Source organism: Salvelinus namaycush, unplaced genomic scaffold (assembly GCF_016432855.1).
Source record: "Salvelinus namaycush isolate Seneca unplaced genomic scaffold, SaNama_1.0 Scaffold6, whole genome shotgun sequence".
NCBI classification, from domain to species: domain Eukaryota; kingdom Metazoa; phylum Chordata; class Actinopteri; order Salmoniformes; family Salmonidae; genus Salvelinus; species Salvelinus namaycush.
Genome location: NW_024061308.1, coordinates 964,253 through 976,349, shown reverse-complemented (window position 1 = coordinate 976,349; position 12,097 = coordinate 964,253). Strand labels below are relative to the sequence as shown.

The 12,097-nt window shown below is 43.3% G+C and overlaps 1 protein-coding gene and 1 pseudogene across 1 annotated transcript in view; both read right to left on the bottom strand.

Moving 5' to 3' along the window:
- The window catches only part of bcl2l13 (BCL2 like 13), a 41,066-nt gene extending 37,565 nt beyond the window's left edge, over window positions 1–3,501 (bottom strand). Inside the window, exon 1 of the mRNA XM_038986891.1 lies at window positions 3,308–3,501. The gene's annotated coding sequence lies outside the window, so the exon portion shown is untranslated. The remainder of the gene's footprint in view (window positions 1–3,307) is intronic.
- A 1,373-nt stretch (window positions 3,502–4,874) lies between these two features.
- LOC120041994 lies at window positions 4,875–5,539 on the bottom strand (annotated as a pseudogene).
- Window positions 5,540–12,097: the final 6,558 nt, after the last annotated feature.

Genomic DNA, 12,097 nt, shown 5'->3' with positions numbered 1-12,097 from the left:
TTATTATAATTAAGTCTATGATTTAATAGAGCAGACAGCAATACGAGCCTTTGATAATTTTTATGGTCAAATCCGGAAACTATCATTTCGAAAACAAAACGTTTATTCTTTAATTGAAATACGGAACCGTTCTGTATTTTATCGAATGGGTGGCAACCCGAAGTCTAAATATTGCTGTTACATTGCACAACCTTCAATGTTATGTCATAATTATGTAAAAATCAGGAAAATGAATTAGTCTTTGTTAGGAAGAAATGGTCTTAACACAGTTCGCAATGAGCCAGGTGGCCCAAACTGTTTCATATACCCTGACTCTGCTTGCACTGAACGCAAGATAAGTGACACAATTTCCATAGTTAATATTGCCTGCTAACATTAATTTATTTTAACTAAATATGCAGATTTAAAAATATATACTTCTGTGAATTGATTTTAAGAAAGCCATTGAGGTTTATGGTTAGGTACATTTGTGCAACGATTGTGTTTTTTTTCACGAATGCGCTTCTGTTAAATCATCACCCGTTTGGCAAAGTTGAAGTAGGCTGTCATTCGATGATAAGTTAACAGGCACAGCATTGATTATATGCAACGCAGGACAAGCTAGTTAACATAGTAATATCGTCAACCATGTGTAGTTAACTAGTGATTATGTGAAGATTGATTGTTTATTATAAGATATGTTTAATGCTCGCTACAACTTACCTTGGCTCCTTGCAGCCACAAGGTCCTATTGATGCTGCACTCGCGTAACAGGTGGTTAGCCTGCCACGCAGTTTCCTCGTGGATTGCAATGTAATCGGCATCCAAAAAGGCAGATTACCGATTGTTATGAAAACTTGAAATCGGCCCTAATTAAATCGTTCATGCCGATTAATCGGTCGACCTCTAATTCAGACCCCTTGACTTTTTCCTCATTTCGTTATGTTACAACCTTATCCTAAAATGGATTAAATAAATAAAACATTCAGCAATCTACACACAATACCCCATAATGATGTTAGGTTAAAAAAAAAACATACTAAAAACTAACGGACAACTATTTAAAAACTCAAACCAAGTTCATTCACCCAATGGATCAGACAGCTGAACAGACAAAGACTTGTTCCCACCAGCACAAGTATATATACCCTACTTTAGGTGAAGTCTCCTCCTTTTCCCAAACATTGCATCTTTATTGCTATGCAGGAAGTTGAGTGATGTGGGTAATAAACTGTTCCTTCTCCCTTAATGTGACCTGACCTCGGCCCCCATTCCTCACTAATCCACAGCTCTCCAACCTTATCAGTGACTGCAAACATGCGATGGCCTTTCCCTTACTCAGTAACATTCCAAGCCTTTGGCTCATATTCAACCTTAATTGACTGATAACTCATACTTGGCTGCCAAATGTATAGGTCTCCCCATAATATTTAATATTATGAAGAGTGATCATAATCATTATTTTAGCGATCCATCCATGGCACAGATCCTTCCTAATAACAATGCCCCACATCCTGCTGATTTGAGCTGCTGAACTGTACTTGCACTTGACTGTGTTTATTATGGATGAGAAAGTGAACTTGCCATTTCCAAAAAGTTTAATGGGGATGCTGGTTTGCCATCCATTGCCTAGGACTGGGCTCTCCAACCCTGTTCGTGGAGAGCTACCATCCTGTAGCTTTTCACTCCTACAGGAACAGGGTTGGAGAGCCCTGACCTAGGACATCATCAGCCAGCCAGGGTTTAAATAAACTATAAGCAATACGTTTTATTGCACATTTAGGCCTAATTAAAATTATGCATTTGGCGATGTTCAACGAAATTCACTGGCACTATGAAGAATAGCTTAGCCATAAGCATACTCCTTACGCCATTTGCACACACTGTATACAGATTTTTCTATTGTGTTATTGACTGTACTTTTGTTTATTCCATGTGTAACTCTGTGTTGTTGTTTTTTTCGCCCTGCTGTGCTCCATCTTGGCCAGGTCGCAGTTGTAAATGAGAACTTCAGAACTTCTCAACTGGCCTACCTGGTTAAATAAAGGTGAAATAAAATTGCCTAATATATAGCCTACTTTAATATAATGTTGGTAAATTTACGAGGCATTACTAGATTACCAAAATATAGCCTATACGCACGGTTCTGACTGTATCTCTGCCTGCAACGATCCTCCCTCGCCTGCTCCCCTTTCACTTCGCTATGAAAAACGCTAGTGTGTGTTTGGTCTTCGGTCTGTACTCACAGATAGCCCTTACTTTAGTGAACCTGCGAGAGACATTGCAAGCCAGGAAATTGCGAAATACAGCATTGCGATAGCCTATATATTTTGATTACCGATTAACGGTTCTGACTGTCTGCCGGATGGCCGACATGCCTACCTATGGCTAGTTGTGCCCCTCCCATCTCTCCCACTGCTGTGAAAGATGCGAGAGTTTGTGTTCTCGAAGTAGACTATGGAAAATTGTTTGCTCCACTGCAAAAATACAGATTCTTAGGAGTCGATTCCGCAACCATGACACCCAAAAATAGGAGTCGACGTGCAAGGAGTCGAGGAATCGATTATTTTGAAGTCGACTCCGCACCACTACATCCACTGATGTTAAATGATCTGGCGAGTTTAATAAGGGAGAATTATCTTTTATCTAGCGACATATCCAAATTTATTTAAGTAATCTCATAGTTCGCAATAATAATTGATGAAAAACGATTTTTGCTTCTAACAGTTACAAGTTACTCGATATTCCTTAATTGTTTCGATAACATTTTCTCATGGGGGGGTGGGGGTATTGTATAAATGTGGCAACTCCTTTCTTGGGCTAGTTTCAGGCATTTTGTTCGGGTTTTGAGTTGTCATTGAACTAGACCTGGCAACCCTGCTTTCACCTCCACATTATTACACAACACATCATCGGCATGAACCATGAAGTTGTTGGAGTAATCAACCAACATTTGAGTACTGTAACGTTAGTACTAACAGTGTACTAAACCACACAGGAAAACAGCGTCCGTTCATGATCAATATGCCACTACAATGGGAGAGAACCCCAAGTTCATAACCGTAGAGATCCACATTGTTCAGTGGCATTAAGCCATTGTACGCGATGTACTAACTAACGTAGCTAGTTCAGTACAAGCAAGCTCGATGGAGATTCTGTCTAGCGTACACACCCCCCCCCCAACTGTTCCTGTCGCCTCTACGATAAACTTTATAACTAGCTAGCCTGCTAACTCGTGCTACTGAACACTGTTAAGATAGTAATATTGGCTCATCCTGAAGATCGATTGTCAAATAGCAGCTAGCTAAGTGTAGGGCACATGACGTACCGGTTTCCAGAGGCAAATTCGGTCCTGACGACGTTTTGCTGCGTGTTGAGAAGCAAAACGTGAAGCACACGCTCCCCACACTAGTACCAGCAGCCGCAAACCAGTTGTCACCAGGGTACGCCGTGTCTGTTTTATCTCGACCCTTTCCAACCAAAGCCCACAAAACGTGTCCCACGCGTCTCAGCCATCATACGAACAACATGCACCTCAGTTAGGGGAGTTTAAAGGGCATTTTCATTTATTTGGCTAATTAATTAATTACATAAGCACACCCACATCAAGGTGTATAACGAATTGCATGTTGCATTTATATTATGTAATAAAAATGAGTATCATGCATTTTGATAACTGTTTGAATTCTAATTTTTATTAATTTCACAGTTAAAATAAAGTTAAATTGTGCAAATTACAAAATATAAAAAAAATACAAATAATGTAGCTTGACAAATACAACATAAAGAACAATAACAAAATACAGTTAACAGGAATGAAACAATGCAAGTGCTGCCACCACGCGGATATTTTTGTTGTTGTTGATTTAAAGACATTATATTGTGGTAATAATGTTTGGAAGAAGCAAGCAATCATAAACTATTATCGTCTTAAACTGTTTATACATTAAGAAAACAAGTCAAACATGCTCAAATGGCATGCTTCAAGGTCACATCAATTGACTGTATAGGGCACATCGGACACAAATTGGAAGTACACTTATCACATGACGGGAAACACTATTTAAACGCCACTTGGATACCGAAGTGACTTTTTACTTGCAGGTTAGGAGACTGAGGTTAAGGTTATGAAAAGAGGTAGGCCCTTCTAACCTGCTAAGAAAATCACTTTGTATCGAAGTGGTGTGAAGAGTCTGTCCCATTACATGAAAGGTCTGTGCATGCTCATCGTGGTCAGCCCATGGTGCCGCGCACATCTGATGTATATTTAAATCTGTATACTATGGCTGCGTTTAGACAGCCAGTCCAATTATTTTTTCCACTAATAATGGTCTTTTGTCCAATCAGATCAGCGCTGATGTGAAAATATCCGATGTGATTGGTCAAAATACCAATTAGTGGGAAAAATATTAGAATTGGGCTGCCTGTGTAAACACTGCCTATGTGCTCTGGGGTTATGGTTGTCACAAAGTCAATATTATTGCTAAAACCTGCCTATTTCTAAAATTTATCTCCTTAAAATCGGGGTTTAAAACTAACCCTAACCTTAAATTAAGACCAAAACGCTCATTTTTGTTTAGAACATTTTTGATGATATAGCCTATTTTGACTGTGGCTATAGAATCTAGTAGAAACCCAGGTTTACTTGTGGGGGCGAGACAACATATTTGAATAACATTTATTTCATGTGATGTAATAAATTATTTTTACAATGTGTGATGTAAAATTAGAAAATACAATTTGTTCATGTAACAAAATGTTTGATCATTTTGAGACTACAGAAACAGACCTAAAATGTAGCGTTGACATCCTCGTCATCAAACAGACACCAGGCTTTGGCAAGCTTTACTATGTGCTGCAGTGTGTGTGAGCGTGTACATTGTTTGTGCTTTAGACTATGTGTGTGCCTTCTTGGAGCAACAGAAGGCCATAGCAAAGAAGTGGCCCTCCCCCTCCTCTCTTTCTACAAACTCCTGACAAACATGCGCCGCATCCCAGATTAAGGAGTTGTCCTGGGTGTCTCCATGGTTCACTGGCCCCTCCATCCTAGGATCCAGCAAGTATTCTGTTCACCTTGACAAAGGTAGTTAAATGGAAGTTGACGTGATCTGCTTCAACCCGGCATTGGCCCTGTGCTGCCACGTCATAATAGGCCTCTCTGGTGGCCTGGTTCATCTCTAGGTGGGTAGCTTTGTTAAGGGGGGTCATCCAATATGTCTCGTCCACCTTCTTCACAGGCGAGTCACCATGGTACTACCATGTGGGTGGAGTTTTTGCCGACTGCGTGCAGCAGAGCTACGGTGCCACAGGAGTTGACCACTTTGTTTCTCAGGAAGAAAACAGTCAGACCCCCAAACACCAGCTCTCCTTCCTCTTCCTGCTCTTCCCGGAACAACTCATGCTGTTCCATTAGCAGGAACCGCAGAATGACGGTGCCGCATGGAATTGGTACAGACGACAAATCCTCCTCGTCCAGACCTAACATGTCCATGAAACGCCAGCTACCACACACACCCAGCTTAGTAAGCAGTTTGTTGAACATCAAGGGGTTAATCTTCATAGGTTTCTACTACATCCTACTCGACTAGTTTAGGTCCCAACTGTCGGTAAATGTTGCAGCCTGTGAACAGCCCAACTTTGCCCTGAAGTTGATAAATATATTGATAAAAGTCACCTTGTCAGAGAGAGATTTACACAGTTATCAAAATGTCACGCCAGCGTAAGCCTACACGAAACACAGACCTTATTTTAACTGTTTCTAAAATCCCCTATGGGAAAAATTAATGTTGGAAAAATTATTTCCTTGTTTGACCGCTACGTTTTATAGGTAATATGACTCATACTGTGGTACTCCATATGGCGACCGGAGTATGGGCAAGTGGGTGTGTCAAAAGGAAAGTAGTGGGCGTGTGGAAAGGAGTGGATGTCGTAGCTGGCACTAAGACCGCAATCAAGGAGCTGTATAAAGCCATAAGCGAACAAGAAAATGATCATCCAGAGGCGGTGCTCCTAGTGGCCGGGGACTTTAATGCAGAGAAACTTCAATACGTTTTTACCTCATTTCTACCAGCATGTTACATGTGCAACAGAGGAAGAAAGAAACTCTAGACCACCTTTACTCCACACACAGAGACGCATACAAAGCTCTCCCTCGCCCTCATTTTGGCAAATCTGACCATACTTCAATCCTTCTGATTCCTGCTTACAAGCAAAAACTAAAGCAGGAAGTTTCAGTCACTTGCTCAATATGGAAGTGGTCAGATGATGCAGATGCTAAGCTACAGGACCGTTTTTGTTAGCACAGACTGGAATACGTTCCGGGACTCATCCGATGGCATTGAGGATTATACCACATCAGTCACCGGCTTCATCAATAAGTGCATCGATGACATTGTCCCCACATTGACCTTACGTACAACCCCAATCAGAAGCCATGGATTACAGGCATCATCCGCACTGAGCTATAGGGTAGAGCTGCCACTTTCAAGGAGCGGGACACTAACCCGGACGCTTATAAGAAATCCTGCTATGCCCTCAGACAAACCATCAAACAGGCAAAGCGTTAATACAGGACTAAGATTGAATCCTACTACACGGGCTCCGACGCTCGTCGGATGTGGCAGGGCTTGCAAACTATTACGGACTACAAAGGGAAGCCCAGCCGCGAGCTGCCTAGTGACACAAGCCTACCAGACGAGCTAAATGACTTTGATGCTCGCTTCGAGGTATGCAACACTGAAGCATGCATGAGAGCACCAGTTGTTCTGGACGACAGTGTGATCATGCTCGCCGTAGCCGTAGCCTTTAAACAGGTCAACATTCACAAGGCAGCAGGGCCAGACGGATTACCAGGACATGTACTCCGAGCATGCGCTGACCAATTGGCAAGTGTCTTCACTGACATTTTCAACCTGTCCCTGGTAGTCTGTAATACCTACATGTTTCATGCAGACCACCATAGTCCCTGTGCCCAAGAACACCAAGGTAACCTACCTAAATGACTACCGAACCGTAGCACTCACATCTATAGCCATGAAGTGCTTTGAAAGACTGGTCATGGCTCACAACAACACCATCATCCCAGAAACCCTAGACACACTCCAATTTGCATACCGCCCCAACAGATCCACAGATGACACAATTTCTATTGCACTCAACACTGCCCTTTCCCACATGGACAGAAGGAACACCTACGTGAGAATGCTGTTTATTGACTACAGCTCAGCGTTCAACACCATAGTGCCCTCAAAGCTCATCACTAACCTAAGGACCCTGGGACTAATCACCTCCCTCTGCAACTGGATCCTGGACTTCCTGACGGGCCGCCGCCAGGTGGTAAGGGTAGGCAACAACACATCTGCCACGCTGATCCTCAACACGGGGGCCCCTCAAGAGTGCGTGCTTAATATCATCCTGTACTCCCTGTTCACCCATGACTGCGTGGCCAAGCACGACTCCAACACCATCATTAAGTTTGTCAACGACACAACGGTGGTAGGCCTGATCACCGACAACGATGAGACCTATAAGGAGGAGGTCAGAGGCCTGGTTTTGCCCTTGCACTACATAGCTGTTTAAAATAATCAACTAATCATCAAGTTTTGATCACCTGTGTAGTGTTAGGGGAAAAAATCTAAATGTGCACCGAGTTTGGGAAACCCTGTGTTAGACGGTTTTGATTGAGCAGTGTTTAAATTTTTTTACCACGCAACTACCATACATTGACCTACTATATGCCGAGAGTTTGAACTTCTGTTTTTAAGACAGAGAATAAGTCTGAGTTTAGTATTTCACTGTTAGTTTTACACAACTTTTTTTTACATTTTAGGTTATAAAACGGACCATTTTTTATTAAAAGTAAGAGATGATGGGTGTACTTCATGCGTTGTATGCGTGTGCAGCTTTCACCTTGATATTGGCTACGAGGTACATACTTCCCACTCCATTGCCGGGGGAGCGAATGGCACTGTGTCCCATTGTTGTCCTACTTTAAATAAAATCATGTGAGAGATAAAATATTGGCCACGTTAGCTACTGCCAGCAACACGACCATGATACCGAGTAGAAAACACTTCCAAGTTGGCAGGCACATTGATTTACCACCCAGTGCATTGGTCACCGTAGCATAACCGGCTTATCGACACGTCAAATATATATATATACTGTATATATTTTTTATTTAACCTTTATTTAACTAAGCAATGGAGCCCAATCAGCCATGCAAAACGGTGTTACGTGGCAACAAATCTGCCCAATTAGCTGATTCGCTTTCCATAAACCACTCCTTTCAAGACACTCACTCGGTCATACTCTGGTCACCATATAGGAGTGCCTGCAGCTACTCATATTTGCCTTTGCTCGACCTGGCCCGGGTATCCTGGATGGATATTGACCTCATCCCGTCAGTAGAGGATGCCTGGTTATTCTTTAAAAGTGCATTCCTCGCCATCTTAAATAAGCATGCCCCATTCAAAAAATGTAGAACCAGCAACAGAAATAGCCCTTGGTTCTCTACAGACCTGACTGCCCTTGACCAGCACAAAAACATCCTGTGGCGTTCTGCATTAGCATAGAATAGCCCCCGTGATATGCAACTTTTCAGGGACGTTAAGAACCAATATATACAGACAGTTAGGAAAGCTAAGGCTAGCTTTTTCAAGCAGAAATTTGTATCCTGTAGCAAAAAATCAAAAAAGTTCTGGGACACTAAAGTCCATGGAGAATAAGAGCACCTCCTCCCAGCTGCCCACTGCACTGAGGCTAGGAAACACTGTCACCACCGAAAAATCCACTATAATTGAGAATTTCAATAAGCATTTTTCTACGGCTGGCCATGCTTTCTACCTGGCTACCCCTACCCCGGTCAACAGCCCTACACCCCCCACAGTAACTCACCCAAGCCTCCCCAATTTCTCCTTCACCCAAATCACGATAGCTGATGTTCTGAAAGAGCTGCAAAATCTGGACCCCTACAAATCAGCCGGGTTAGACAATCTGGACCCTCTCTTTCTAAAATGATCTGCCGAAATTGTTGCAACCCCTATTACTAGCCTGTTCAACCTCTCTTTCGTATCGTCTTAGATTCCCAAAGATTGGAAAGCTGCAGCGGTCATCCCCCTCTTCAAAAGGAGGAGACACTCTAGACCCAAACTGCTACAGACCTATATCTATCCTACCCTGCCTTCGAAAGCCAAGTTAACAAACAGATTACCGACCATTTCGAATCCCACCGTACCTTCTCCGCTATGCAATCTGGTTTCAGAGCTGGTCATGGGTGCACCTCAGCCACGCTCAAGGTTCTAACCAATATCATAACCGCCATCGATAAGAGACATTACTGTGCAGCCGTATTCATCGACCTGGCCAAGGCTTTCGACTCTGTCAATCACCACATTCTTATCGGCAGACTCAACAGCCTTGGTTTCTCAAATGATTGCCTCGCCTGGTTCACCAACTACTTCTCTGATAGAGTTCAGTGTGTCAAATTGGAGTGCCTGTTGTCCGGACCTCTGGCAGTCTCTGTGGGTGTGCCACAGGGTTCAATTCTCGGGCTGACTCTCTTCTCTTTATACAGCCGTGGCCAAAAGTTTTAAGAATGACACAAATATTAATCTTAACAAAGTCTGCTGCCTCAGTTTGTATGATGGCAATTTGCATATACTCCAGAATGTTATGAAGAGTGATCAGATGAATTGCAATTAATTGCAAAGTCCCTCTTTGCCATGCAAATGAACTGAATCCCCAAAAAACATTTCCACTGCATTTCAGCCCTGCCACAAAAGGACCAGCTGACATCATGTCAGTGATTCTCTCGTTAACACAGGTGTGAGTGTTGATGAGGACAAGGCTGGAGATCACTCTGTCATGCTGATTGAGTTCGAATAACAGACTGGAAGCTTCAAAAGGAGGGTGGTGCTTGGAATCATTGTTCTTCCTCTGTCAACCATGGTTACCTGCAAGGAAACACGTGCCGTCATCATTGCTTTGCACAAAAAGGGCTTCACAGTCAAGGATATTGCTGCCAGTAAGATTGCACCTAAATGAACCATTTATCAGATCATCAAAAACTTCAAGGAGAGCGGTTCAATTGTTGTGATGAAGGCTTCAGGGCGCCCAAGAAAGTCCAGCAAGTGCCAGGACCGTCTCCTAAAGTTGATTCAGCTGCGGGATCGGGGCACCACCAGTACAGAGCTTGCTCAGGAATGGCAGCAGGCAGGTGTGAGTGCATCTGCACGCACAGTGAGGCGAAGACTTTTGGAGGATGGCCTGCTGTCAAGAAGGGCAGCAAAGAAGCCACTTCTCTCCAGGAAAAACATCAGGGACAGACTGATATTCTGCAAAAGGTACAGGGATTGGATTGCTGAGGACTGGGGTAAAGTCATTTTCTCTGATGAATCCCGTTTCTGATTGTTTGGGGCATCCGGAAAAAAGCTTGTCTGGTGAGCGCTACCATCAGTCCTGTGTCATGCCAACAGTAAAGCATCCTGAGACCATTCATGTGTGGGGTTGCTTCTCAGCCACAGTCATTAATAAAGAATGGTACCAACACATCCTCCGAGAGCAACTTCTCCCAACCAACCAGGAACAGTTTGGTGACGAACAATGCCTTTTCCAGCATGATGAAGCACCTTGCCATAAGGCAAATGTGATAACTAAGTGGCTCGGGGAACAAAACATCGATATTTTGGGTCCACGGCCAGGAAACTCCCCAGATCTTAATCCCATTGAGAACTGGTGGTCAATCCTCAAGAGGCGGGTGGACAAACAAAAACCCTGACAAACTCCAAGCATTGATTATGCAAGAATGGGCTGCCATTAGTCAGGATGTGGCCCAGAAGTTAATTGACAGCATGCCAGGGCGGATTGCAGAGGTCTTGAAAAAGAAGGGTCAACACGGCAAATATTGACTCTTTGCATCAACTTCATGTAATTGTCAATAAAAGCCTTTGACACTTATGAAATGCTTGTAATTATACTTCAGTATTCCATAGTAACATCTGACAAATATCTAGACACTGAAGCAGCGAACTTTGTGGAAATTAATATTTGTGTCATTCTCAAAACTTTTGGCCACGACTGTACATCAATGACGTCGCTCTTGCTGCTGGTGATTTTTGATTTTCTGATCCACCTCTACGCAGATGACACCATTCTATATACCTCTGGCCCTTCTTTGGAAACTGTGTTAACTAACCTCCAGACGAGCTTCAATGCCATACAACTCTCCTTCCGTGGCCTCCAACTGCTCTTAAATGCAAGTAAAACTAAATGCATGCTCTTCAACCGATCGCTGCCCGCACCTGCCCGCCCGTCCAGCATCACTACTCTGGACGGTTCTGACTTAGAATATGTGGACAACTACAAATACCTAGGTGTCTGGTTAGACTGTAAACTCTCCTTCCAGACTCACATTAAGCATCTCCAATCCAAAATTAAATCTAGAATCGGCTTCCTATTTCGCATCAAAGCATCCTTCACTCATGTTGCCAAACATACCCTCGTAAAACTGACCATCCTACTGATCCTCGACTTCGGCGATGTCATTTACAAAATAGCCTCAAACACTCTACTCAACAAATTGGATGCAGTCTATCAAAGTGCCATCTGTTTTGTCACCAAAGCCCCATATACTACCCACCACTGCGACCTGTACGCTCTCGTTGGCTGGCACTCGCTTCATACTCATCGCCAAACCCACTGGCTCCAGGTCATCTACAAGTCTCTGCTAGGTAAAGCCCCGCCTTATCTCAGCTCACTGGTCACCATAGCAGCACCCACCAGTAGCTTGTGCTCCAGCAGTTGTATCTCACTGGTCACCCCCAAAGCCAATTCTTCCTTTGGCCGCCTTTCCTTCCAGTTCTCTGCTGCCTATGACTGGAACAAACTGCAAAAATCACTGAAGCTGGAGACTCATATCTCCCTCAGTAGCTTTAAGCACGAGCTGTCAGAGCAGCTCACAGATCACTGCACCTGTACATAGCCCATCTGTAAACAGCCCATCCAACTACCTCATCCCCATACTGTATTTATTTATTTTGCTCCTTTGCACCTCAGTATCTCTACTTGCACATTCATCTTCTGCACATCTACCATTCCAGTGTTTAATTGCTATATTGTA